This window comes from Salmo salar, chromosome ssa18, assembly GCF_905237065.1.
Source record: "Salmo salar chromosome ssa18, Ssal_v3.1, whole genome shotgun sequence".
In the NCBI taxonomy this organism is placed as follows: domain Eukaryota; kingdom Metazoa; phylum Chordata; class Actinopteri; order Salmoniformes; family Salmonidae; genus Salmo; species Salmo salar.
Genome location: NC_059459.1, coordinates 73,285,341 through 73,312,000, shown reverse-complemented (window position 1 = coordinate 73,312,000; position 26,660 = coordinate 73,285,341). Strand labels below are relative to the sequence as shown.

At 45.1% G+C, this 26,660-nt stretch overlaps 1 long non-coding RNA gene across 1 annotated transcript; it reads right to left on the bottom strand.

Annotated features, from left to right (window-relative positions):
- Window positions 1-4,126: 4,126 nt before the first annotated feature.
- LOC106577920 (uncharacterized) lies at window positions 4,127-15,776 on the bottom strand. The gene is made up of 3 exons (XR_006760515.1): window positions 15,517-15,776; window positions 4,780-4,847; window positions 4,127-4,549 (listed from the first exon to the last, which is right to left on the bottom strand). It is a non-coding gene; the product is annotated as an uncharacterized lncRNA (long non-coding RNA).
- Between the last annotated feature and the right edge of the window lie 10,884 nt (window positions 15,777-26,660).

Genomic DNA, 26,660 nt, shown 5'->3' with positions numbered 1-26,660 from the left:
CTACACGCGCCGCGCACGTGTCTCTCGTGCGTAAAGTGCTTGGGCGACTGGTGGAGCATGACCTATACGTCAAGGCTGAGAAATGTGAGTTCTCCAAGCCAGCCGTCTCTTTTCTGGGTTATCGCATTTCCACATCCGGGGTGGTGATGGAATGTGACCGCATTTCGGCCGTGCGTAATTGGCTGACTCCCACCACGGTCAAGGAGATGCAGCGGTTTTTGGGGTTTGACAATTACTACCGGAGGTTTATCCGGGGCTTTGGGCAGGTGGCGGCTCCCATTACCTCACTGATGATGGGGGGCCCAGTGCTATTGCGGTGGTCGGCGGAGGCAGACAGGGCCTTTAGTCGTCTGAAGGCTCTGTTCACCGATGCTCCAGTGCTGGCACATCCGGATCCCTCTTTGTCATTCATAGTGGAGGTGGACGGGTCCAAGGCTGGGGTAGGAGCCGTGCTATCACAGCGCTCGGGCACGCCCTCCAAGCTCCGCCCCTGTGCTTTCTTCTCTAAGAAGTTGAGTCCGGCAGAGCGTAACTATGATGTGGGGGACAGGGAGTTGCTGGCTGTGGTAAGAGCCCTGAAGGTGTGGAGACATTGGCTTGAGGGGGCGCGTCACCCTTTTCTCATCTGGACCGACCAACGTAATCTGGAGTACATCCGGGGAGACTGAACCCTCGTCAAGCCAGGTGGGTGATGTTCTTTACGAGATTTCAATTTACAATCTCGTACATCCCAGGTTCCCGGAACACTAAGGCCGACGCACTGTCTCGTCTCCATGACACCGAGGAATGGTCCACCGATCCCACTCCCATACTTCCAGCCTCCTGCCTGGTGGCACCGGTGGTCTTTGAGGTGGATGCGGATATCGAGCGGGCGTTACAGGCGGAACCTACTACTCCTCAGTGTCCCGTGGGTCGTAAGTACGTCCCGCGCGGTGTCCGCGATCGGTTGATCCGGTGGGCGCACACGCTACCCTCCTCGGGTCACCCAGGGATTGAGCGGACGGTGTGTGGTCTTAGTGGGAAATACTGGTGGCCCACCTTGGTGAAGGACGTGAGGCGCTATGTCTCCTCCTGTTCAGTGTACGCCCAGAGTAAGGCTCCCAGGCACCTGCCTAGAGGGAAATTACAACCCCTCCCGGTTCCACAGCGACCATGCTCCCACCTGGCGGTGGATTTCCTCACCGATCTCCAGCCGTCTCAGGGCAACACAGTGATCCTGGTCGTTGTGGACCGGTTCTCTAAGTCCTGCCATCTGCTCCCTTTACCCGGTCTTCCTACGGCCCTGCAGACCATGGAAGCTCTATTCACCCACGTCTTCCGGCACTACGGGGTGCCTGAGGATATCGTCTCAGATCGAGGCCCCCAGTTCACGTCCCGAGTGTGGCGGGCGTTTATGGAGCGACTGAGGGTTTCGGTCAGTTTGACCTCAGGTTTTCACCCCGAAAGTAATGGGCAGGTAGAGAGGATAAATCAGGATGTGGGCAGGTTTCTGTGGTCCTACTGCCGGGACCGGCCAGGGGAGTGGGCGAGGTTCGTGCCACGGGCCGAGATAGCTCAGAACTCTCGTCGCCACTCCTCTACCAACCTGTCGCCTTTTCAATGTGTGTTGGGTTATCAGCCAGTCCTGGGGCCATGGCATCAGAGCCAGACAGAGGCCGCTGCGGTAGAGGAATGGATCCAGCGCTCTAGGGAGACCTGGAACGCCGTCCAGGAATCCCTGGAACGGGCCAGGGGACGACAACATGAGAGCGCTGACCGTCGCCGCAGTGAGGCCCCCGTGTTTACCCCAGGGGAGAGAGTCTGGCTCTCGACCCGGAACCTGCCCCTCCGCCTGCCCTGCCGGAAACTGGGTCCGCGGTTTGTGGGGCCATTTAAAGTCCTGAGGAGAATAAACAAGGTGTGTTACAGGTTACAACTTCCTTCTTATTATCGTATTAACCCCTTGTTTCATGTGTCTCTCCTCAGGCCGGTGGTAGCTGGTCCGCTGCAGGACAATGAGGTGCAGGAGGTCCCCTGGACATCGGGGGGGCCCCGGCATACACAGTCCGGTCCATCTTGGACTCCAGGCGCTGGGTGAGGGGCCTGCAGTACCTCGTGGACTGGGAGGGGTACGGCCCAGAGGAGAGGTGCTGGGTATCGGTGGAGGACATATTCGACCCAGCGCTAATCCGGGATTTTCAACGGCCTCAACCTGGATCGCCCTGCGCCTCGCCCTCCAGGGCATCCTAGAGGCCGGCGCGTCAGTGGGAGGGGGGGGGTACTGTCAACAGTGACGGAAGGTGGCGCCCCTCCTCCCCCGGGCGGCGCTCTACGGTCGTCGTCGCCGGCCTACTAGCTGCCACCGATCCTGTTTTACTTTCTGTTGGTTAGGTCTAGGTTAGGCACGCACCTGTCTCCTGCGCTTGACTCTGCATCTCCTGCTCCCTTGAGCCAACCCTGACACTGTGTCCATCCACAGCACACACACGCCTGGTCGCTCCAACAGAACAGCTCCAGGAGTCTCTTGTGCTTCTTACACATCCTGTCCTCCAGGTTCTCCACAGGGCCGATCAGCTTGTGGACCTTCAGCATAGCAACTCTCTGATGAGGCTCCAGGTGAATCTGACAGGAAGATGTCAGACACACCAGGCAGGACTTCAGGGCCTTGAGCTTCTTCCCCATGCAGACGTTCTAGGGCACACCTCCAGATTTGACACTAGATTAAATATGTTCAGTCTTTTCATTTCCAATGTAATTGGATAAATATCTAAAACGTCTTCTAATCCTTTATAAACTAGGTGGTTCGAGCCCTGAATGCCACCGTATACCACGGGTATGACAAAACCTTTATTTTTACTGCTCTAATTACATTGGTAACCAGTTTATAATAGCAATAAGGCAACTCGGGAGTTTGTGGTATATGACTAATATTGCAGGGTGCCTAAGAACAGCCCTTAGCCGTGGTATATTGGCCATATACCATACCCCCTCGGGCCTTATTGCTTAATAAAACACTACGGACAAATATGTAAAATGTCTTCTAATCTGTTATAAAACGCTATGGACAAATATAGAAAAAGGTCTTATAATCCTATAAAAAACTATACGGACAAATATCTAAAATGTATTCTAATCCCACATAAAACATTATGGACAAATATAAGAAATGTCTTCTAATCCTATTTATAAACTGTGTGGTTCGAGCCCTGAATGCCACCGTATACCACGGGTATGACAAAAGCTTTATTTTTACTGCTCTAATTACGTTGGTAACCAGTTTATAATAGTAATAAAGCACCTCAGGGTTTGTGGTATATATCCAATATACCACGGCTAAGGGCTGTATCCAGGCACTTCGTGTTGCAGGGTGCCTAAAAACAGCCCTTAGCTATGGAATATTGGCCTTTTCCCACACCCCCTCAGACCTTATTGCTTAATAAAACACTATGGACAAATATGTAAAGCGTCTTATAATTCTATATAAAACAATATGGACAAATATCAAAAATGTCTTCTACTCCTACATTAAACACTATGGAGAAAAAAAATCTAAAACTTCTTCTAATCCTAAATAAAGCAGAGAAAGAAAATCAAAGAGTTAACTCGAACTCATTCATAGCTCACATACATGTGGCTACTTTTACGACAAACCATGACCTTTAAAGTTCTAGTCATTAGTGCACACACTAGCAAAACTTTTTGCAAGAAAACTAACGTTTCTTATTGGACAAGTTCACCTTAGTCCATCCCTGTTTTCTTCTGTTTGCTTCCTAGTGAATACAGCCATAGTGTCTTATGCCTGTGAAAGAATCGGTCAAAGTCCAAAGAGTCATCATGAATCATACTCTGAACTTCGGGAAACCAGCGTCCAGTGACAGACAACCCAATGTTTTAGATTAAAGATGATAACACATAACTGCATAGCAGAAATAATATCTCCTGCATCCCTATGTGATGTCACTTACCTTGGCTGAAAGGATGTTGACCTCTCAGGTGGCAGAGTAGAGTTACTCCGGTTCCTCTATGTGTCAATCAAATGCTGAGGTAAAGTTTAGCCCCTCCCCTTTCTACAGTGCTGTATGTATGATATTGTCTGCCTCCCCATCTTTTAACCCTAGCCACGCCAGAAAGGTCTGACACACAGACATTCAGAAGAACAAAACCTTTTATTTTCAAAAGATGCAACATCATTTTCCATGATTTGTCAAAATATAATTCCTATCTATAATAAACACACAATTCTAGGTAAAATATAGTCATAAACCTATATGGTTTCATTTCAAAGTTATTACAGAACATTTATTATGGTTATTGCATTTTCCAACAACTAAAAGTAGATAGATATTTAATTCTTCATAGTTACAGCAGGTCATGGGGTAACAGTGTAATCTGGAAGATAATCTATTGTAAAGTATTTGTGTAACATATCTTTGTGATCAGGTTTGCCTTCTGTTCTGTCTGTGTTTGCTCTCCAGTGTCCTCCTCTTCACCCTGTCAAATAGCTCTGAATGATTCTCAATCGCACTGTAAAGTCCCCTGGCAGCCCTCGTCTGATCAGTTCCTCACGAACCTGGAATAAACACAGGGGTTACATAATTTAGTACATTTTTTTATTGCTACTTTCTCTCTTCTCTTCACGCTCCTTCACTTTACTTTCCATCTTTATTTAACATCCTTATTTGTTTAACAATCTTACACTTACATCCCTTTGAGTGAGGTTTTTCCATATTCTATAATCATTTTGGGAGATTAATTATTCATAATTTATTATAAAATTATATGTCTGACAGTGACTCTCACCTGCTTGAAGATCTCCGATTCGGTTAGCTTTGTCGAGGTGAATTTCATCCTGAGTACAAATTTATATCCTGTAGAGACCCAATGAGTCAATAGTACGAACAGGCATCAGACAGACAGACAGACAGACAGACAGACAGACAGACAGACAGACAGACAGACAGACAGACAGACAGACAGACAGACAGACAGACAGACAGACAGACAGACAGACAGACAGACAGACAGACAGACAGACAGACAGACAGACAGACACATATTGTACTGTATGTAATAAGGAAGGAACGTGACAGGGTTGACCTCTATTACTAATTTGATTAGATATTTGTAGCGGGTTTCTTATGCACCACAGGAGAACCAAGAAATGAAGAGCGACACCACGGCTGTCTTTTAGGCTTTTATGTTGATCTGCAATAGTATTATGAAAAGACAGGACAGGAACACATCAGTCTCCAATGCACCACCTGACAAGTTGTTCTTTCTCTCTCAGTGTTTTCTCAGACTCTCACAATCACACTCATACATAAAGCCATAATGTATAGTATAAAATAATAACCAGTCCTTAATACAAAGAATGTATAATATTAATTCTTAGACAATAGAACCATACCTGCAATAGTATTATGAAAAGACAGGACAGGAACACATCAGTCTCCAATGCACCACCTGACAAGTTGTTCTACACAGGAGCATGAAGAAAGGTAAAACACATATCCTGTCTCACATCCCCAATACATTGCTAGGTGCTTTCAGTGTTGATAGTAGCAAAATACAACAACTCATGTACAAAACCACTGCAACACAAACAAGTTACAACGTAAAATCGCCTTAGAGGGCAAAAACTACATCCCCCATAATGCAACACCATCACTAGTCGGCAGCTCAGCTAGCCGTCTGCATCACAGAAAGAAAGTCATGCTAGCTAGCAACACTTTTAGCACTCTGTAACTATATTAATAACAACAATAAAACTCTGAAAGTTACGTGTTTCGATAGTCTCACATCCCCTTATAACAATATCTACAGCATTAACCTCTATGGGCTTGCGTCCCACCTACGTAACAGCCACTGGCAGCCTGTGGCGCGATTTTCAAAATGTTAAAAATCCTATTACTTCAATTTCTCAAACATATGACTATTTTACAGCTATTTAAAGACAAGACTCTCGTTAATCTAACCACACTGTCCGATTTCAAAAAGGCTTTACAACGAAAGCAAAACATTAGATTATGTCAGCAGAGTACCAAGCCAGAAATAATCAGACACCCATTTTTCAAGCCAGCATATAATGTCACCAAAACCCAGAAGACAGCTAAATGCAGCACTCACCTTTGATGATCTTCATCAGATGACAACCCTAGGACATTATGTTATACAATACATGCATGTTTTGTTCAATCAAGTTCATATTTATATCAAAAACCAGCTTTTTACATTAGCATGTGACGTTCAGAACTAGCATACCCCCGCAAACTTCCGGGGAATTCGCTAACATTTTACTAAATTACTCACGATAAACGTTCACAAAAAGCATAACAATTATTTTAAGAATTATAGATACAGACCTCCTCTATGCACTCGATATGTCCGATTTTAAAATAGCTTTTTGGTGAAAGCACATTTTGCAATATTCTAAGTACATAGCCCAGGCATCACGGGCTCGCTATTTAGACACCCGGCAAGTTTAGCACTCACCATAATCATATTTACTATTATAAAAGTTTGATTACCTTTTGTTGTCTTCGTCAGAATGCACACCCAGGACTGCTACTTCAATAACAAATGTTGGTTTGGTCCAAAATAATCCATCGTTATATCCGAATAGCGGCGTTTTGTTCGTATGCGTTCCAGACACTATCCGAAATAGTAAAGAAGTGTCGCGCGCATGGCGCAATTCGTGACAATAAAATTCTAAATATTCCATTACCGTACTTCGAAGCATGTCAACCGCTGTTTAAAATCAATTTTTACGACATTTTTCTCGTAGAAAAGCTATAATATTCCGACAGGGAATCTCCTTTTCGGCAAACAGAGGAAAAAATCCCAAAGGCGGGGGCGGTCGGGTCACGCGCCTAAGCCCAGTGTCCCTTGATCGGCCACTTGAGAAAGGCGATAATGTGTTTCAGCCTGGGGCTGGAATGACGACATTCTGTTTTTTCCCGGGCTCTGAGTGCCTATGGACGACGTGGGAAGTGTCACGTTAGAGCAGAGATCCTTAGTAAATGATAGAGATGGAAAAGAAGTTCAACAAATGGTCAGACAGGCCACTTCCTGTAAAGGAATCTCTCAGGTTTTGACCTGCCATTTGAGTTCTGTTATACTCACAGACACCATTCAAACAGTTTTAGAAAATTTAGGGTGTTTTCTATCCATATGTAATAAGTATATGCATATTCTAGTTATTGGGTAGGAGTGGTAACCAGATTAAATCGGGTATTTTTTTTATCCAGCCGTGTCAATACTGCCCCTAGCCCTAACAGGTTAACCTTGGGACGTTTATTTATTTCACTTTACGGACTTCTACAAAGGAGTAATCTGCAACCCGTACCTTTCTCTCTCAGTGTTTTCTCAGACTGAGGAGAGCGGGATCTATGGGTAGTACCAGGGTGTTAGTAGGTGATGTAAGCACCCAGATAAAATAAAATACATTTAATGAAACAAAACCTGAAGATGTTAACATCATTCAGCTACTGTAGCTGCCTACCTAACATCAACAGGCATCACCAGTAGAGCAAAAATTAAAATTAGAAACCAAAAGTAAAGTTCCTGGCGATCTGACTCCCCCCTTCTGTCTGAACTTGGAATATTCCTGTTCGCGGGCTTTGGCCACTGACCCTCAACCTGATTGTTCTGTTCTGCGTTGTGTACTATTCTAATAATTAGAAGTTTGCTGGAATAATCATTTTAACTCTACTACACTCACCCCTTCTTGATTTCAGCAAACTTTAAGACATAAGGTAAGACTTCTTCCTCCACAGGGGTAACCTTGACCAAGAGTCGTCCAGAAGGACAGCAAAGAGACTTTGCCAGGTAGAAATATGCTATATACATACAACATATGACCCCCTAGTAAAGTATTTCTCATTTCCTTAATCTATCTTCTGGCTTCTGTGTCACTGGGGTACTGTCACTTCAACAAAAGTTGATAAGGCTTGAATCAGGGCGGCTAGATGCTCTCTTTTGTCCGGATCAGCAATCACTTGACTCATTGACTCTAAAAGTCTTCTGACAGGCTTCACAACTCTTCCAGTTCGAGTTCTCAAAGTGCCTTCACTTGGTCTCAGGACTGTATCAGTGAGCTCAGATGTCTGGCTGTTTCTGCGCTCTACCTCTCTCTGGTTACTCATTCTCTTCTTAGTAGATCTTATGCATACAGAGCCGCTGACTGATGAACTTCTACTGCTGATGCCATCTAGACTGCTCACTGACGTTGCTTCTCTACTTGTGTCATCTTCAGAAGGATCACTTGAATCATCACCAGGCATCATTGAGGAGCTTCCTGTGCTTGATTTAGCTGCTTGTCCTGAGATCATGTCCTTCGCTGGGCATTGAGGAGCAGCTTCTCTCATGTTCACGCCATCTTCCGGTCCCGAAGATTTTTGACCTTCAGCTTCCGTGGGCCCCTCAGGGTTCTGGCCCTCGAGAATCCAGACAGCAGTCCTTCGATCCTCTGAATCCTCATCCACATCGAATACCGGTCTTTCGTCACCGCTGTCTGCGTTTATGTCCTCCTCTGAAGCAGTAGAGGCTACTGTGGACATCTCGTCTGTCTGTCCCACCGGCAGGAAGTTCACTGGCAGTATGAAGTTTCGATGAACTACTTTACTCTTCTTGGTAGTAGGATCTTCGACTCTGTAGATGTGCACAGACGGGTCTTTCCATGTGATCACATAGACCGTTGAATCACACAAGTCGGCAAGTTTACCTTTTCCTCTTTCCTTTCGGTTTGCCAAGAGAACTCGGTCCCCAATCTCCAGGGCAGTACCCTTCACTCTCTTGTTATACTGCCTTGCTTGCTTTTTCTGAGCTTCAGTGGTGTTGGCCTGAGCGATCCTGACAGCCTCTCGCAGGTCCTTTTGGAACGAGTCAACATACTCGTCATGAGTCAACACGTCTTCGTTTTTCAGGGTACTTCCAAACATGATGTCCACTGGCAGCCGTGGAATTCGGCTGAACATTAGGAAGAACGGTGCGAATCCTGTCGTTTCGTGTGTGGTACAGTTGTACGAGAAGGTGAGCGTCTGTATCATCTGGGGCCATCTTTCTTTTGCTCTCGCTGGCAATGATCGGACCATGTTTCCGAGCGTGCGGTTGAATCTTTCCGTCTGACCGTTGCCCATAGGATGATATGGAGTGGTATCGGACTTTTTGACTCCTGAGACTTGTAGCAATTCTGCAATTAAGTGACTCTCAAAGTTTGCTCCTTTGTCAGAGTGTATCCGCTGGGGAAACCCATAGACACAGAAGAACTGGTTCCATAACTTCTGGGCAACCACCTTTGCTGTCTGGTTCGGGCAAGGAAATGCATGTGCCAGCTTCGTAAAATGATCTGTGATGACGAGTACATCAACGCTCTCTCCATCCCTTCCTTCTGCTGACCAGAAGTCTATGCACACCAGTTCCAACGCTGTGCTGGTCTGAATAGATTCCAACGGTGCCCTAGCCTCTGGCTCCATTGTCTTGCCAACCACACAGCGCTTACAGTAGGAGACATACTTCTTCACTTCCCCTTCCATTCCAGTCCAGAAGAACCTTTGACGTACCAAATGGAGTGTTCTAGTCTGGCCTTGGTGGCCGGCTTCATCATGGGTTCCCCTCAGAACGATGGCTTTAAGGGAGTCTGGCACCACCAGCTGGTACCTCTTCTTGACAACTCTGTCCTTAGATCTTCGGTAGAGGATCTCATCCTTGATTTCGATTTTATCCCAATGCTTCAGCATTCTCAACACTTGGGCAGTCTCATGAGCCCTCTCTCTCCGCGAAGGTCTCCTCCTCCTCTCAACAAAGTACGCCACTCGGGCCAGCACCTGATCCGCCTTCTGTTTTCTCCGTATCACATCAGGAGAAAGGACTGGAAGAGTAGCCACTCCCCCTTCATGCTGAGGGATGCTGGCAGAATACTGGGCTAATTGGAATGTGCGCACTGGCACACTCGCATCCCACTCCAGACAGGACTCCAAAACTGCTTTCACCCCTTCAGAAGAGACTTGAGCCAGGATCTCACCACCTTGGATATTGACTGACAGTTTGAATGCGTCCTGGATGGACTCTGAAGTCACATACTCTGGGAACTCACTTGCCTTCCTAGCTCCAACGAATGGCTGTCGACTAAGCAGGTCTGCTGGGACATTCTGGGGCCCGGGGATGTACTTCAAGTCAAAGTCGAAGGGGGCCAGTTTAGAGACCCACCGCTGCTCACAGGCATCTAGCTTTGGTTTCGTCATTATATATGTCAGGGGGTTGTTATCTGTTAGGACTGTGAATCTATTCCCCTTCAGCCAATGGGTGAACTTATCACACACAGCCCACTTAAGAGCGAAGAACTCTAATCTGTGTGCTGGGTAACGGGACTGGGACCTCGACAGAGTCTTGCTTGCAAAAGCTACTGGTCTGGGCCTACTCACCCTCAAATGTCTGGCTAAGTACTGCACCTAAGCCATCCATTGATGCATCTGTTGATAGGAGAAATGGTCTGTTAAAGTCTGGGTGAGCCAGCACGGCTTTTTGGGAGACAGCAGCTTTTAGCTTCTCCAGCGCCTCCCCACATTCAGAAGTCCAGTCTTCAGGTTTCAGACGTTTATGGGCCATGCCATGAGGTTTTCCTTTTTCTCCTTTCCGCTTACTTTTCTGTCCTGCAATCAGACGAAACAGTGGTTTGGCTAAACCTGAGAAACTCGCAATGAAGTGGGAATAATAGTTTGCCATACCAAGAAATGATCTGACCTTGGTGGGTGAAGGTGTTTTCCCATCATTTTCCATCAGGTCAGCTGCTGTGATGTCGTTGATTGCAGACACTTTTCCTGGGTCGGTTGCAATGCCCTCTGCCGTGACGATATGGCCTAAAAACTTGACAGATTTTCTGAGGAGGTAACATTTTTTTGCGCTAGCTTCAGGTTGTGTTCCTTAAGGCGGGAGAACACCATTTCGAGACGGTCCAGGGCTTCCTGCTCAGTCTTCCCGAAAACCAGGAGATCATCCAAGTAGCACAGGAGGGACAAGTAGTTCTGGTCGCCGAAGATCGAGGTCATCATTCTGGCGAATGTTGCTGGGCTGTTACATAACCCCTGAGCCATTCTGTTGTACTCAAATAAACCCGTGGGTGTTGTGCACGCTGTGTACTTGCGGTCATCTTCATGTATGGGGATGTTGTAGAATCCCGAAGTCAAATCCATAGTACTGAAGAAGCAGTTCCCCCCCAAAGCAGCGAGAGCATCGGCTTGATGGGGTAATGGGTATGCATCTTTCTCTGTCCTCTGGTTCAACCATCTGAAATCAGTGCAAATTCTCAACTCTCCTGACGGCTTCCAAACCAGGACAAGGGGGGAGGCCCACTCACTACTGGACTTTCGGATGATGCCCCGCTCCTCCATTTCCTCCAGCGTCTGTCTCAGTTTCTGGTAGTCGGATGGAGAGACCCTCCTGTACGGCAGCCGGAAAGGCTTTTCATCTTTGAGTCGGATACGGTGGATGACGTTCTTCGCTTCTCCACAGTCAAGTCGGTCCCTGGAGAAGATGCCTTCATACTGAGCAATAAGGTCCACTAGTTTTCCTTTCCACATGTCAGACACTTCACAGGACTCTATGTCAACTTCTTTTAAGCCCAACTCTTCCAACTTTTGTAGATACTCTTTCTTTGCCCTTTTTTCCCCCAAATGAACATCCTTCCCCAGCTTGGGTGACATTCTGAAGGGCAGACTGGACCTTACTGGGGTTCTCAGCATGGCTGGCATAGAGCTCTAGGTCTTCTAGGGCTAGGCATGGGTGCACATCGGCCAACTTGGTGTTACGGCGGAGAATAATAGGGTGGTCCAACATGTTGATCACTTTCATGGGGACCCACTTGTCACCCCTCAAAGGACATACAGTGCGTCCTACTAGGACATTTCTTGGTGCAGATCGTGCTGTAGTGGCCTCTATGACTACAGTACTACCGACTGATAGCGGTACCTTTTCTTTCAGTTTTCCCCAGACCAAATGTTCATGTTGAGGCATGAGAGTCACACTCTGCTTGAGCATTACAGTTCCCACTTTGTCTGGTATTTTGTCACCGTGCCAACGGTTCACGTTGGCTAGCATGCTGAGTAAAAGTCCATGTGAATCTCGTTTGGCAGGTTTGGAGAGGCTGTCCCAATACCACTTTGTTTTCTTAACCTGTTGCATTATGTGTTTTATGGCGTTCGATCCAACTATCATGTCATCTGTCTGTCCAGGTACAACTAAAACAGACACTGCCATCTTGCAATCTAAAAGATCAATGTTCAAGTCATATTCATACTTAGGCTGTGCCTGGTTGCCCCCACAGCCTACAAGAACTACTTGAGTTGGCTTTCTAGACTCTGGTTTTATCACATTACATCTCAGAAGTGTGTCTTCAGCTGACTCACTTAACGTGCAGGTCATAGACCCACTATCTATCAGAGCTTGAAGTTCTACAATTTCTTGCACCATTACTGGAACATAGAAAAGACTGTCATTACTCTCTATTTTTGGATAAATCACCTCGTTTTTCATTGTGTTTCCAGTCCTTATATCTGTAGTGTTCTGTGGAGGTGTAACATGTTCGCCCACACCGCCCCCCTCTTGGCGTGAGCATGTTAGTTTAAAGCGGGGCCAGGGCGAGCCTCGGCGGTTGCCTCTCCAACTTGTTTTCTTGCTGGACATTCAAAGCCTCTGTGGCCTGTCCTGTGACACTTGAAACGTAACCCCTCCTTAACCTCTATGGGCTAGGTGGGACGCTTGCCCCCCCACAGCTTGGTGGCCCCCATCACCTACGTAACAGCCACTTGCAGCCTGTGGCGCGATTTTCAAAACCTTAAAAATCCTATTACTTCAATTTCTCAAACATATGACTATTTTACAGCTATTTAAAGACAAGACTCTCGTTAATCTAACCACACTGTCCGATTTCAAAAAGGCTTTACAACGAAAGCAAAACATTAGATTATGTCAGCAGAGTACCAAGCCAGAAATAATCAGACACCCATTTTTCAAGCCAGCATATAATGTCACCAAAACCCAGAAGACAGCTAAATGCAGCACTCACCTTTGATGATCTTCATCAGATGACAACCCTAGGACATTATGTTATACAATACATGCATGTTTTGTTCAATCAAGTTCATATTTATATCAAAAACCAGCTTTTTACATTAGCATGTGACGTTCAGAACTAGCATACCCCCGCAAACTTCCGGGGAATTCGCTAACATTTTACTAAATTACTCACGATAAACGTTCACAAAAAGCATAACAATTATTTTAAGAATTATAGATACAGACCTCCTCTATGCACTCGATATGTCCGATTTTAAAATAGCTTTTTGGTGAAAGCACATTTTGCAATATTCTAAGTACATAGCCCAGGCATCACGGGCTCGCTATTTAGACACCCGGCAAGTTTAGCACTCACCATAATCATATTTACTATTATAAAAGTTTGATTACCTTTTGTTGTCTTCGTCAGAATGCACTCCCATGACTGCTACTTCAATAACAAATGTTGGTTTGGTCCAAAATAATCCATCGTTATATCCGAATAGCGGCGTTTTGTTCGTGCGTTCCAGACACTATCCGCAATGGTAAAGAAGTGTCGCGCGCATGGCGCAATTCGTGACAATAAAATTCTAAATATTCCATTACCGTACTTCGAAGCATGTCAACCGCTGTTTAAAATCAATTTTTACGCCATTTTTCTCGTAGAAAAGCGATAATATTCCGACAGGGAATCTCCTTTTCGGCAAACAGAGGAAAAAATCCCAAAGGCGGGGGCGGTCGGGTCACGCGCATAAGCCCAGAGTCCCTTGATCGGCCACTTGAGAAAGGCGATAATGTGTTTCAGCCTGGGGCTGGAATGACGACATTCTGTTTTTTCCCGGGCTCTGAGAGCCTATGGAAGATGTGGGAAGTGTCACGTTAGAGCAGAGATCCTTAGTAAAAGATAGAGATGGAAAAGAAGTTCAAGAAATGGTCAGACAGGCCACTTCCTGTAAAGGAATCTCTCAGGTTTTGACCTGCCATTTGAGTTCTGTTATACTCACAGACACCATTTAAACAGTTTTAGAAACTTTAGGGTGTTTTCTATCCATATGTAATAAGTATATGCATATTCTAGTTACTGCGTAGGAATGGTAACCAGATTAAATCGGGTATGTTTTTTATCCAGCCGTGTCAATACTGCCCCCTAGCCCTAACAGGTTAAAGCAGTGCGACTGAGTTGAATGGTCTGAGGCCTTACAAATTCTACAGGGACCAGCAGCAGTATTAGTTTGTGGCGTTCTGGCTGAAGTTCTCCTTTGATTTTGTTCCTGGGTTGACAGGAGCTTTTCCAGGAGAGAAATCACTTTGTTCAATGGAGCCTGATCGCTGTTAGTGGGTGTGGCTGAATTATTTTGACCGACTCCTTGTTGTTGAGTCATACACCAAGCGTCGGGGGTCATCACAACTTCTACCTTGGCAGTACTTTGCGCCCTGTGTCTGGCTGATTGTTTGTCTCGGTGATGGCTGTCAATCATTGCCTGCAAATCTCCAACGGTCTAATTTTCAATAGGCCTGCACCTAAGAGCGGCATATAGTGCCGGATCAGGGCAGTGCTTAACAAACATCATGGTCACCTCGTGACCTGGATCATCCACTCTTTTTCCCTGTCTTTGCAAGCACTCATTGGCAAGGTCAATTGCTTTGTTCAGTCTAACCCAATAATCCAAGCAGCTCTCTGACTGTCTTGGTAAGGTTTCATAGAAGTATCCTAATGGGATTGTTGATGAGATTGCCTCTCCAAAGTGCTGCCTCAAGATATTGTATATGGCTTCAGGATCTCTGCTTATGTTAACAAGAGGGTTTCCACGGAGCCCAATTCTGACTATGTCTTTAGCCCGCCCCATTAGTCTGTCCTGTATTTCTTGCCCCTGTTCTGATATACTGCATCCCTTCTTTTTCAAGTAAGCTTGCATAAGTTCTTGCCATTCAGTCACTGTGCACCGGTCTGTGCTATCACCCCGGAAGTGGGGTGGTTCTCTGACGTCTGACTTCAGAATTAGGTTGACCTTTGACCAATCAGGTATTTCTACTATTGGTTGGGGAGGGGAAGTGCTTGGACCAGCCCCTGCTAGACTAGCGGCAACTTGATTACCTATTTCACTGCCCAGTTGTTTGACTAACTCTGCTAGGGCTTGCAATTGGGTTCGGTTCTCATTTTCACCCCCTATGGCCTTCTGGGACTCTTCACTGTCATCGTTGCCTGGTTGGCTACTGCTAACATGCTCTGGTTGGCTACTACTGACACTTGGCACTCTAGTGTCGACTGCTGGGTATCTAAGAGGACTGGCTCTAGCACTATGTTCCCCCATACTGGCCAACTGAGCCCCCCGCCCCACCCCAGTGGCCATACCTTGTGAACCTCTCACAGTAACACCAACCGGAGTAACATGTACATTGTTATCACCAACACCTGATATGTCTTCTCTCTCCTGTTCTGTAATCTCACACAACTGAGGCATATGCAACATATTGTCCAAAGTTCACCTTGCCCTCAAATGTTTTAAACGTGTGATGTCGATCCAGTTCTGTTTAGGGGTCCCCCGGCGATCTGCTGCAGCTGATCTGTTGATCCGGTCACGGCACCAATCTGTAGCGGGTTTCTTATGCACCACAGGAGAACCAAGAAATGAAGAGCGACACCACGGCTGTCTTTTAGGCTTTTATGTTGATCTGCAATAGTATTATGAAAAGACAGGACAGGAACACATCAGTCTCCAATGCACCACCTGACAAGTTGTTCTTTCTCTCTCAGTGTTTTCTCAGACTCTCACAATCACACTCATACATAAAGCCATAATGTATAGTATAAAATAATAACCAGTCCTTAATACAAAGAATGTATAATATTAATTCTTAGACAATAGAACCATACCTGCAATAGTATTATGAAAAGACAGGACAGGAACACATCAGTCTCCAATGCACCACCTGACAAGTTGTTCTACACAGGAGCATGAAGAAAGGTAAAACACATATCCTGTCTCACATCCCCAATACATTGCTAGGTGCTTTCAGTGTTGATAGTAGCAAAATACAACAACTCATGTACAAAACCACTGCAACACAAACAAGTTACAACGTAAAATCGCCTTAGAGGGCAAAAACTACATCCCCCATAATGCAACACCATCACTAGTCGGCAGCCCAGCTAGCCGTCTGCATCACAGAAAGAAAGTCATGCCAGCTAGCAACACTTTTAGCACTCTGTAACTATATTAATAACAACAATAAAACTCTGAAAGTTACGTGTTTCGATAGTCTCACATCCCTTATAACAATATCTACAGCATTAACCTTGGGACGTTTATTTATTTCACTATACGGACTTCTACAAAGGAGTAATCTGCAACCCGTACCTTTCTCTCTCAGTGTTTTCTCAGACTGAGGAGAGCGGGATTTATGGGTAGTACCAGGGTGTTAGTAGGTGATGTAAGCACCCAGATAAAATAAAATACATTTAATGAAACAAAACCTGAAGATGTTAACATCATTCAGCTACTGTAGCTGCCTACCTAACATCAACAGGCATCACCAGTAGAGCAACAATTAAAATTAGAAACCAAAAGTAAAGTTCCTGGCGATCTGACTCCCCCCTTCTGTCTGAACTTGGAATATTCCTGTTTGCGGGCTTTGGCCACTGACCCTCAACCTGATTGTTCTGTTCTGCGTTGTGTACTATTCTAATAATTAGAAGTTTGCTGGAATAACCATTTTAACTCTACTACATATTAAGCACAGTAAATCACACTTACCAGATCCACTATTTGTAGTTGACTCTCCGGCGGTTTGAGGTGTAGTGCTCATCTGTTGAGTGATTAGTTGTGTAGTTGATGTCAGATTAGAGGCTTTGGTTGTCGTAGTAGAAGCTGTAGTTGTTGGAGTAGGAGCTGAAGTTGTGGTTGTTGTATTAGAAGCTGTGGTTGTTGGCGTAGAAGCTGTAGTTGTGGTTGTCGTATTAGAAGCTGTGGTTGTTGGAGTAGAAGCTGTAGTTGTGGTTGTCGCATTTGAATCTGTGGTTGTTGGAGTAGAAGCTGTAGTTGTGGTTGTTGCATTAGAAGCTGTGGTTGTTGGAGTAGAAGCTGTAGTTGTGGTTGTTGTATTAGAAGCTGTGGTTGTTGGAGTAGAAGCTGTAGTTGTTGTTGTTGCATTAGAATCTGTTGTTGTTGGAGTAGAAGCTGTAGTTGTGGATGTCGCATTTGAAGCTGTGGTTGTTGGAGTAGAAGCTGTAGTTGTGGTTGTTGTATTAGAATCTGTGGTTGTTGGAGTAGAAGCTGTAGATGTGGTTGTCGCATTAGAAGCTGTGGTTGTTGGAATAGAAGCTGTAGTTGTGGTTGTCGCATTTGAAGCTGTGGTTGTTGGAGTAGAAGCTGTAGTTGTCATATTAGAAGCTGTGGTTGTTGGAGTAGAAGCTGTAGTTGTGGTTGTCGCATTAGAAGCTGTGGTTGTTGAAGTAGAAGCTGTAGTTGTGGTTGTCGCATTAGAAGCTGTGGTTGTTGGAGTAGAAGCTGTAGTTGTGGTTGTCGCATTAGAAGCTGTGGTTGTTGGAGTAGAAGCTGTAGTTGTGGTTGTCGCATTTGAAGCTGTGGTTGTTGGAGTAGAAGCTGTAGTTGTCATATTAGAAGCTGTGGTTGTTGGAGTAGAAGCTGTAGTTGTGGTTGTCGCATTAGAAGCTGTGGTTGTTGGAGTAGAAGCTGTAGTTGTGGTTGTCGCATTAGAAGCTGTGGTTGTTGGAGTAGAAGCTGTAGTTGTGGTTGTCGCATTAGAAGCTGTGGTTGTTGGAGTAGAAGCTGTAGTTGTGGTTGTCGCATTTGAATCTGTGTTTGTTGGAGTAGAAGCTGTAGTTGTGGTTGTTGCATTAGAAGTTGTGGTTGTTGGAGTAGAAGCTGTAGTTGTGGTTGTCGATTTGAAGCTGTGGTTGTTGGAGTAGAAGCTGTAGTTGTCATATTAGAAGCTGTGGTTGTTGGAGTAGAAGCTGTAGTTGTGGTTGTCGCATTAGAAGCTGTGGTTGTTGGAGTAGAAGCTGTAGTTGTCGCATTAGAAGCTGTGGTTGTTGGAGTAGAAGCTGTGGTTGTAGTTGTCGTATTAGAAGCTGTGGTTGTTGGAGTAGAAGCTGTAGTTGTGGTTGTCGCATTAGAAGCTGTGGTTGTTGGAGTAGAAGCTGTAGTTGTGGTCGTCGCATTAGAAGCTGTGGTTGTTGGAGTAGAAGCTGTAGTTGTGGTTGTCGCATTAGAAGCTGTGGTTGTTGGAGTAGAAGCTGTAGTTGTGGTTGTCGCATTTGAAGCTGTGGTTGTTGGAGTAGAAGCTGTAGTTGTCATATTAGAAGCTGTGGTTTTTGGAGTAGAAGCTGTAGTTGTGGTTGTCGCATTAGAAGCTGTGGTTGTTGGAGTAGAAGCTGTAGTTGTGGTTGTCGCATTAGAAGCTGTGGTTGTTGGAGTAGAAGCTGTAGTTGTGGTTGTCGCATTAGAAGCTGTGGTTGTTGGAGTAGAAGTTGTAGTTGTGGTTGTCGCATTTGAAGCTGTGGTTGTTGGAGTAGAAGCTGTAGTTGTGGTTGTCGTATTAGAAGCTGTGGTTGTTGGAGTAGAAGCTGTAGTTGTCGCATTAGAAGCTGTGGTTGTTGGAGTAGAAGCTGTAGTTGTGGTTGTTGTATTAGAAGCTGTGGTTGTTGGAGTAGAAGCTGTAGTTGTTGTTGTTGCATTAGAATCTGTTGTTGTTGGAGTAGAAGCTGTAGTTGTGGTTCTCGCATTTGAAGCTGTGGTTGTTGGAGTAGAAGCTGTAGTTGTGGTTGTTGTATTAGAATCTGTGGTTGTTGGAGTAGAAGCTGTAGATGTGGTTGTCGCATTAGAAGCTGTGGTTGTTGGAGTAGAAGCTGTAGTTGTGGTTGTCGCATTTGAAGCTGTGGTTGTTGGAGTAGAAGCTGTAGTTGTCATATTAGAAGCTGTGGTTGTTGGAGTAGAAGCTGTAGTTGTGGTTGTCGCATTAGAAGCTGTGGTTGTTGGAGTAGAAGCTGTAGTTGTGGTTGTCGCATTAGAAGCTGTGGTTGTTGGAGTAGAAGCTGTAGTTGTGGTTGTCGCATTAGAAGCTGTGGTTGTTGGAGTAGAAGCTGTAGTTGTGGTTGTCGCATTTGAAGCTGTGGTTGTTGGAGTAGAAGCTGTAGTTGTCATATTAGAACCTGTGGTTGTTGGAGTAGAAGCTGTAGTTGTGGTTGTCGCATTAGAAGCTGTGGTTGTTGGAGTAGAAGTTGTAGTTGTGGTTGTCGCATTTGAAGCTGTGGTTGTTGGAGTAGAAGCTGTAGTTGTGGTTGTCGTATTAGAAGCTGTGGTTGTTGGAGTAGAAGTTGTAGATGTGGTTGTTGTATTTGAAGCTGTGATTGTTGGAGTAGAAGCTGTAGTTGTTGCATTAGAAGCTGTGGTTGTTGGAGTAGAAGCTGTGGTTGTGGTTGTCGTATTAGAAGCTGTGCTTGTTGGAGTAGAAGCTGTAGTTGTGGTTGTTGCATTAGAAGCTGTGGTTGTTGGAGTAGAAGCTGTAGTTGTGGTCGTCACATTAGAAGCTGTGGTTGTTGGAGTAGAAGCTGTAGTTGTGGTTGTCGATTTGAAGCTGTGGTTGTTGGAGTAGAAGCTGTAGTTGTGGCTTCATATTAGAAGCTGTGGTTGTTGGAGTAGAAGCTGTAGTTGTGGTTGTCGCATTAGAAGCTGTGGTTGTTGGAGTAGAAGCTGTAGTTGTTTTCGCATTAGAAGCTGTGGTTGTTGGAGTAGAAGCTGTGGTTGTGGTTGTCGCATTAGAAGCTGTGGTTGTTGGAGTAGAAGCTGTAGTTGTGGTTGTCGCATTAGAAGCTGTGGTTGTTGGAGTAGAAGCTGTAGTTGTGGTCGTCGCATTAGAAGCTGTGGTTGTTGGAGTAGAAGCTGTAGTTGTGGTTTTCGCATTAGAAGCTGTGGTTGTTGGAGTAGAAGCTGTAGTTGTGGTTGTCGCATTAGAAGCTGTGGTTGTTGGAGTAGAAGCTGTAGTTGTCGCATTAGAAGCTGTGGTTGTTGGAGTAGAAGCTGTAGTTGTGGTTGTCGTATTAGAAGCTGTGGTTGTTGGAGTAGAAGCTGTAGTTGTGGTTGTCGCATTAGAATCTGTTGTTGTTGGAGTAGAAGCTGTAGTTGTGGTTGTCGCATTTAAAGCTGTGGTTGTTGGAGTAGAAGCTGTAGTTGTGGTTGTTGTATTAGAATCTGTGGTTGTTGGAGTAGAAGCTGTAGATGTGGTTGTCGCATTAGAAGCTGTGGTTGTTGGAGTAGAAGCTGTAGTTGTGGTTGTCGCATTTGAAGCTGTGGTTGTTGGAGTAGAAGCTGTAGTTGTCATATTAGAAGCTGTGGTTGTTGGAATAGAAGCTGTAGTTGTGGTTGTCGCATTAGAAGCTGTGGTTGTTGGAGTAGAAGCTGTAGTTGTGGTTGTCGCATTAGAAGCTGTGGTTGTTGGAGTAGAAGCTGTAGTTGTGGTTGTCGCATTAGAAGCTGTGGTTGTTGGAGTAGAAGCTGTAGTTGTGGTTGTCGCATTTGAATCTGTGTTTGTTGGAGTAGAAGCTGTAGTTGTGGTTGTCGCATTAGAAGCTGTGGTTGTTGGAGTAGAAGCTGTAGTTGTGGTTGTCGCATTTGAAGCTGTGGTTGTTGGAGTAGAAGCTGTAGTTGTCGTTCGCATTAGAAGCTGTGGTTGTTGGAGTAGAAGCTGTAGTTGTGGTTGTCGCATTAGAAGCTGTGGTTGTTGGAGTAGAAGCTGTAGTTGTGGTTGTCGCATTAGAAGCTGTGGTTGTTGGAGTAGAAGTTGTGGTTGTGGTTGTCGCATTTGAAGCTGTGGTTGTTGGAGTAGAAGCTGTAGTTTTGGTTGTCGTATTAGAAGCTGTGGTTGTTGGAGTAGAAGCTGTAGTTGTCGCATTAGAAGCTGTGGTTGTTGGAGTAGAAGCTGTAGTTGTGGTTGTTGTATTAGAAGCTGTGGTTGTTGGAGTAGAAGCTGTAGTTGTTGTTGTTGCATTAGAATCTGTTGTTGTTGGAGTAGAAGCTGTAGCTGTGGTTGTCGCATTTAAAGCTGTTGTTGGAGTAGAAGCTGTAGTTGTGGTTGTTGTATTAGAATCTGTGGTTGTTGGAGTAGAAGCTGTAGATGTGGTTGTCGCATTAGAAGCTGTGGTTGTTGGAGTAGAAGCTGTAGTTGTGGTTGTCGCATTTGAAGCTTGTGGTTGTTGGAGTAGAAGCTGTAGTTGTCAAATTAGAAGCTGTGGTTGTTGGAGTAGAAGCTGTAGTTGTGGTTGTCGCATTAGAAGCTGTGGTTGTTGGAGTAGAAGCTGTAGTTGTGGTTGTCGCATTAGAAGCTGTGGTTGTTGGAGTAGAAGCTGTAGTTGTGGTTGTCGCATTAGAAGCTGTGGTTGTTGGAGTAGAAGCTGTAGTTGTGGTTGTCGCATTTGAAGCTGTGGTTGTTGGAGTAGAAGCTGTAGTTGTCGTATTAGAAGCTGTGGTTGTTGGAGTAGAAGCTGTAGTTGTGGTTGTCGCATTAGAAGCTGTGGTTGTTGGAGTAGAAGCTGTAGTTGTGGTTGTCGCATTAGAAGCTGTGGTTGTTGGAGTAGAAGCTGTAGTTGTGGTTGTCGCATTAGAAGCTGTGGTTGTTGGAGTAGAAGCTGTAGTTGTGGTTGTCGCATTTGAATCTGTGTTTGTTGGAGTAGAAGCTGTAGTTGTGGTTGTTGCATTAGAAGTTGTGGTTGTTGGAGTAGAAGCTGTAGTTGTGGTTGTCGCATTAGAAGCTGTGGTTGTTGGAGTAGAAGCTGTAGTTGTCGTTCATTAGAAGCTGTGGTTGTTGGAGTAGAAGCTGTAGTTCGCGTGGTTGTTGGAGTAGAAGCTGTAGTTGTGGTTGTGGCATTAGAAGCTGTGGTTGTTGGAGTAGAAGCTGTAGTTGTTGCATTAGAAGCTGTGGTTGTTGGAGTAGAAGCTGTGGTTGTAGTTGTCGTATTAGAAGCTGTGGTTGTTGGAGTAGAAGCTGTAGTTTTGGTTGTCGCATTAGAAGCTGTGGTTGTTGGAGTAGAAGCTGTAGTTGTCGCATTAGAAGCTGTGGTTGTTGGAGTAGAAGCTGTAGTTGTGGTTGTTGTATTAGAAGCTGTGGTTTTTGGAGTAGAAGCTGTAGTTGTTGTTGTTGCATTAGAATCTGTTGTTGTTGGAGTAGAAGCTGTAGTTGTGGTTGTCGCATTTAAAGCTGTGGTTGTTGGAGTAGAAGCTGTAGTTGTGGTTGTTGTATTAGAATCTGTGGTTGTTGGAGTAGAAGCTGTAGATGTGGTTGTCGCATTAGAAGCTGTGGTTGTTGGAGTAGAAGCTGTAGTTGTGGTTGTCGCATTTGAAGCTGTGGTTGTTGGAGTAGAAGCTGTAGTTGTCATATTAGAAGCTGTGGTTGTTGGAGTAGAAGCTGTAGTTGTGGTTGTCGCATTAGAAGCTGTGGTTGTTGGAGTAGAAGCTGTAGTTGTGGTTGTCGCATTAGAAGCTGTGGTTGTTGGAGTAGAAGCTGTAGTTGTGGTTGTCGCATTAGAAGCTGTGGTTGTTGGAGTAGAAGCTGTAGTTGTGGTTGTCGCATTTGAATCTGTGTTTGTTGGAGTAGAAGCTGTAGTTGTGGTTGTTGCATTAGAAGTTGTGGTTGTTGGAGTAGAAGCTGTAGTTGTGGTTGTTGTATTAGAAGCTGTGGTTGTTGGAGTAGAAGCTGTAGTTGTTGTTGTTGCATTAGAATCTGTTGTTGTTGGAGTAGAAGTTGTAGATGTGGTTGTTGTATTTGAAGCTGTGATTGTTGGAGTAGAAGCTGTAGTTGTTGCATTAGAAGCTGTGGTTGTTGGAGTAGAAGCTGTGGTTGTGGTTGTCGTATTAGAAGCTGTGCTTGTTGGAGTAGAAGCTGTAGTTGTGGTTGTTGCATTAGAAGCTGTGGTTGTTGGAGTAGAAGCTGTAGTTGTGGTCGTCACATTAGAAGCTGTGGTTGTTGGAGTAGAAGCTGTAGTTGTGGTTGTTGATTTGAAGCTGTGGTTGTTGGAGTAGAAGCTGTAGTTGTCATATTAGAAGCTGTGGTTGTTGGAGTAGAAGCTGTAGTTGTGGTTGTCGCATTAGAAGCTGTGGTTGTTGGAGTAGAAGCTGTAGTTGTCGCATTAGAAGCTGTGGTTGTTGGAGTAGAAGCTGTAGTTGTGGTTGTCGTATTAGAAGCTGTGGTTGTTGGAGTAGAAGCTGTAGTTGTGGTTGCATTAGAAGCTGTGGTTGTTGGAGTAGAAGCTGTAGTTGTGGTCGTCGCATTAGAAGCTGTGGTTGTTGGAGTAGAAGCTGTAGTTGTGGTCGTCGATTAGAAGCTGTGGTTGTTGGAGTAGAAGCTGTAGTTGTGGTTTTCGCATTAGAAGCTGTGGTTGTTGGAGTAGAAGCTGTAGTTGTGGTTGTCGCATTTGAAGCTGTGGTTGTTGGAGTAGAAGCTGTAGTTGTCGTATTAGAAGCTGTGGTTGTTGGAGTAGAAGCTGTAGTTGTGGTTGTCGCATTAGAAGCTGTGGTTGTTGGAGTAGAAGCTGTAGTTGTGGTTGTCGCATTAGAAGCTGTGGTTGTTGGAGTAGAAGCTGTAGTTGTGGTTGTCGCATTAGAAGCTGTGGTTGTTGGAGTAGAAGGTGTAGTTGTGGTTGTCGCATTTGAAGCTGTGGTTGTTGGAGTAGAAGCTGTAGTTGTGGTTGTCGTATTAGAAGCTGTGGTTGTTGGAGTAGAAGCTGTAGTTGTCGCATTAGAAGCTGTGGTTGTTGGAGTAGAAGCTGTAGTTGTGGTTGTTGTATTAGAAGCTGTGGTTGTTGGAGTAGAAGCTGTAGTTGTTGTTGTTGCATTAGAATCTGTTGTTGTTGGAGTAGAAGCTGTAGTTGTGGTTGTCGCATTTAAAGCTGTGGTTGTTGGAGTAGAAGCTGTAGTTGTGGTTGTTGTATTAGAATCTGTGGTTGTTGGAGTAGAAGCTGTAGATGTGGTTGTCGCATTAGAAGCTGTGGTTGTTGGAGTAGAAGCTGTAGTTGTGGTTGTCGCATTTGAAGCTGTGGTTGTTGGAGTAGAAGCTGTAGTTGTCGTATTAGAAGCTGTGGTTGTTGGAGTAGAAGCTGTAGTTGTGGTTGTCGCATTAGAAGCTGTGGTTGTTGGAGTAGAAGCTGTAGTTGTGGTTGTCGCATTAGAAGCTGTGGTTGTTGGAGTAGAAGCTGTAGTTGTGGTTGTCGCATTAGAAGCTGTGGTTGTTGGAGTAGAAGCTGTAGTTGTGGTTGTCGCATTTGAATCTGTGTTTGTTGGAGTAGAAGCTGTAGTTGTGGTTGTGCATTAGAAGTTGTGGTTGTTGGAGTAGAAGCTGTAGTTGTGGTTGTCGATTTGAAGCTGTGGTAGTTGGAGTAGAAGCTGTAGTTGTCGTCATTAGAAGCTGTGGTTGTTGGAGTAGAAGCTGTAGTTGTGGTTGTCGCATTAGAAGCTGTGGTTGTTGGAGTAGAAGCTGTAGTTGTTGCATTAGAAGCTGTGGTTGTTGGAGTAGAAGCTGTGGTTGTAGTTGTCGTATTAGAAGCTGTGGTTGTTGGAGTAGAAGCTGTAGTTTTGGTTGTCGCATTAGAAGCTGTGGTTGTTGGAGTAGAAGCTGTAGTTGTCGCATTAGAAGCTGTGGTTGTTGGAGTAGAAGCTGTAGTTGTGGTTGTTGTATTAGAAGCTGTGGTTGTTGGAGTAGAAGCTGTAGTTGTTGTTGTTGCATTAGAATCTGTTGTTGTTGGAGTAGAAGCTGTAGTTGTGGTTGTCGCATTTGAAGCTGTGGTTGTTGGAGTAGAAGCTGTAGTTGTGGTTGTTGTATTAGAATCTGTGGTTGTTGGAGTAGAAGCTGTAGTTGTGGTTGTCGCATTAGAAGCTGTGGTTGTTGGAGTAGAAGCTGTAGTTGTGGTTGTCGCATTTGAAGCTGTGGTTGTTGGAGTAGAAGCTGTAGTTGTGGTGCGCATTAGAAGCTGTGGTTGTTGGAGTAGAAGCTGTAGTTGTGGTTGTCTCATTAGAAGCTGTGGTTGTTGGAGTAGAAGCTGTAGTTGTGGTTGTCGCATTAGAAGCTGTGGTTGTTGGAGTAGAAGCTGTAGTTGTGGTTGTCGCATTAGAAGCTGTGGTTGTTGGAGTAGAAGCTGTAGTTGTGGTTGTCGCATTTGAATCTGTGTTTGTTGGAGTAGAAGCTGTAGTTGTGGTTGTTGCATTAGAAGTTGTGGTTGTTGGAGTAGAAGCTGTAGTTGTGGTTGTTGTATTAGAAGCTGTGGTTGTTGGAGTAGAAGCTGTAGTTGTTGTTGTTGCATTAGAATCTGTTGTTGTTGGAGTAGAAGCTGTAGTTGTGGATGTCGCATTTGAAGCTGTGGTTGTTGGAGTAGAAGCTGTAGTTGTGGTTGTTGTATTAGAATCTGTGGTTGTTGGAGTAGAAGCTGTAGATGTGGTTGTCGCATTAGAAGCTGTGGTTGTTGGAGTAGAAGCTGTAGTTGTGGTTGTCGCATTTGAAGCTGTGGTTGTTGGAGTAGAAGCTGTAGTTGTCATATTAGAAGCTGTGGTTGTTGGAGTAGAAGCTGTAGTTGTGGTTGTCGCATTAGAAGCTGTGGTTGTTGGAGTAGAAGCTGTAGTTGTGGTTGTCGCATTAGAAGCTGTGGTTGTTGGAGTAGAAGCTGTAGTTGTGGTTGTCGCATTAGAAGCTGTGGTTGTTGGAGTAGAAGCTGTAGTTGTGGTTGTCCTATTTGAAGCTGTGGTTGTTGGAGTAGAAGCTGTAGTTGTCGTTGTCGCATTAGAAGCTGTGGTTGTTGGAGTAGAAGCTGTAGTTGTGGTTGTCGCATTAGAAGCTGTGGTTGTTGGAGTAGAAGCTGTAGTTGTGGTTGTCGCATTAGAAGCTGTGGTTGTTGGAGTAGAAGCTGTAGTTGTGGTTGTCGTATTAGAAGCTGTGGTTGTTGGAGTAGAAGCTGTAGTTGTGGTTGTCGCATTTGAATCTGTGTTTGTTGGAGTAGAAGCTGTAGTTGTGGTTGTTGCATTAGAAGTTGTGGTTGTTGGAGTAGAAGCTGTAGTTGTGGTTGTCGATTTGAAGCTGTGGTTGTTGGAGTAGAAGCTGTAGTTGTCGTCATTAGAAGCTGTGGTTGTTGGAGTAGAAGCTGTAGTTGTGGTTGTCGCATTAGAAGCTGTGGTTGTTGGAGTAGAAGCTGTAGTTGTGGTTGTCGCATTAGAAGCTGTGGTTGTTGGAGTAGAAGCTGTAGTTGTGGTTGTCGCATTAGAAGCTGTGGTTGTTGGAGTAGAAGCTGTAGTTGTGGTTGTCGCATTAGAATCTGTGGTTGTTGGAGTAGAAGCTGTAGTTGTGGTTGTCGCATTAGAAGCTGTGGTTGTTGGAGTAGAAGCTGTAGTTGTGGTTGTCGCATTTGAAGCTGTGGTTGTTGGAGTAGAAGCTGTAGTTGTGGTTGTCGTATTAGAAGCTGTGGTTGTTGGAGTAGAAGCTGTAGTTGTGGTTGTCGCATTAGAAGCTGTGGTTGTTGGAGTAGAAGCTGTAGTTGTGGTTGTCGCATTTGAAGCTGTGGTTGTTGGAGTAGAAGCTGTAGTTGTGGTTGTCGCATTAGAAGCTGTGGTTGTTGGAGTAGAAGCTGTAGTTGTGGT